Source organism: Olea europaea, chromosome 13, assembly GCF_002742605.1.
Source record: "Olea europaea var. sylvestris chromosome 13, O_europaea_v1, whole genome shotgun sequence".
NCBI classification, from domain to species: domain Eukaryota; kingdom Viridiplantae; phylum Streptophyta; class Magnoliopsida; order Lamiales; family Oleaceae; genus Olea; species Olea europaea.
The window spans coordinates 13,078,748-13,079,325 of NC_036249.1; positions in this window are offsets into that span (position 1 = coordinate 13,078,748).

Consider the following 578-nt stretch of genomic DNA (forward strand, 5'->3'; position numbering starts at 1 on the left):
TGCTTCTTCAGGAGCAACAAAATCATACAAATATCATATCCATTTTCAAGTAATGCTATAATATTCTTCTGAAATATTGATTTTGATTATTTCTTTTCAAAAATGATAATACAAGATTCTTTTGGAATATTGATTTAGATTGTTTCTTTTTTAAGAACAATAATACAATATTATTCTGAAATATTGTACTGAAATTTTGAATGAAGAGAACATCCATACCTTCCATAGCTGGAGTTTGTAAGTGTTCCAAGTCAACTGGAGATGATTAAGATATTTAAACCACAGTAATATCACCTTCTAAAACAAATACACACTTAAGAATCTAAGCAGGAAGATCAAGATCCTTCTTGAACTAATGTGACTCCAAGCACAATATTCGTGAGCCAAAATAACGTGACACTTCTCCTATTTCCTTCAGCATTTATAACATCACCGGTGATAGCATGCCCAGCTTGTGCCAAGGAGACCAACTACACGTTATAATGCTAAGATAGATCAAATGTGAAAACAATAATCATTATTGTAGAACACCAATCAAAGGAAGATATCAATCTATATTGATGTGATAAACTCTTTAA